The sequence below is a fragment of the Manacus vitellinus genome, unplaced genomic scaffold (assembly GCF_001715985.3).
Source record: "Manacus vitellinus isolate BGI_N305 unplaced genomic scaffold, ASM171598v3 scaffold_43_pilon, whole genome shotgun sequence".
NCBI classification, from domain to species: Eukaryota; Metazoa; Chordata; class Aves; order Passeriformes; family Pipridae; genus Manacus; species Manacus vitellinus.
This window is the reverse complement of record NW_021940560.1, coordinates 1446183-1447050: the sequence shown is the minus strand read 5'-3', so window position 1 is coordinate 1447050 and position 868 is coordinate 1446183. Positions and strand designations below refer to the sequence as shown.

The following is an 868-nucleotide window of genomic DNA, read 5'->3' as shown; positions in this document are numbered from 1 at the left end:
TCACTCCACACCCTCCACATCCCAAACCACAGCACAGCTCCACTCAGTGCTCCCTACTCTCCATTCCTGGGCCTTTTCCCTCTCCCCCAGCCAGCACATTCCTACCTGGAGGAATGTCAGAGGCAAATCCCTCCTCCTGTACCCACATAGCCTGTTTTGGGGAGGATCCAAACGCTGCCCAGGGAGGATCCCAATCCCAGCACTGCCCTACTCCAAACCCTCCCAGCTCTGGAGACTCCTCTCCCTCCCAGCACACCAAAGGAAACACCACCTGCTTCCCTCCTTCCCACAGAGGATTTTGCAGGATAACTCCTTCCCAGATGCTCAGACTTGGCCTTTGATCAGAAGGAACAGTTGGGGGAGGATTTTCCCAGGTTTTTTTTTCAGTGCTATGAGAGCACAAACTCCAAACCCGTGCTCTGCCTGATCCTCTGCATCCCTCCAATTCCCGCGGGAACGCCGGAGCTGAGTTTGCTTTGAGAGCAGGAACACTCAAATCCCACTCTGCTGCCTGGTGGATTTTTAAAAAGCAGGAAGAACCAAGGCCCAGTGAGTGATTTTGGAGTGGGTGAGTCCCCCGAGCTGATGTGCAGCTGCAGCAGGAGCTGTGCCAGCCCGGGAGAGGACTGGAATGAGCAGCTGGGAAGGGGCTGGGAATTCTTTGCTGCTATTCCTGCCCAAAGGAGAAAAGCTTGTGGAGCTCCTGCCTCCAAACGCTGTCACAGGAAAAGAGGGAATGCTTTGCCACTGTGGGAAGGTTTTTGGGATTGTCCCTGTACAGCCAAACCCAAGCTGAGTGTCACGGAATCATGGAATGGTTTGGGTGGGAAGGGACATTAAGGCTCATCCAGTGCCACCCCTGCCATGG

At 54.8% G+C, this 868-nt stretch overlaps 1 protein-coding gene across 1 annotated transcript in view; it reads right to left on the bottom strand.

Annotated features, from left to right (window-relative positions):
- STAM2 (signal transducing adaptor molecule 2) overlaps positions 1-292 on the bottom strand; it is a 12652-nt gene extending 12360 nt beyond the window's left edge. Inside the window, exon 1 of the mRNA XM_029962187.1 lies at positions 272-292. The gene's annotated coding sequence lies outside the window, so the exon portion shown is untranslated. The remainder of the gene's footprint in view (positions 1-271) is intronic.
- Positions 293-868: the final 576 nt, after the last annotated feature.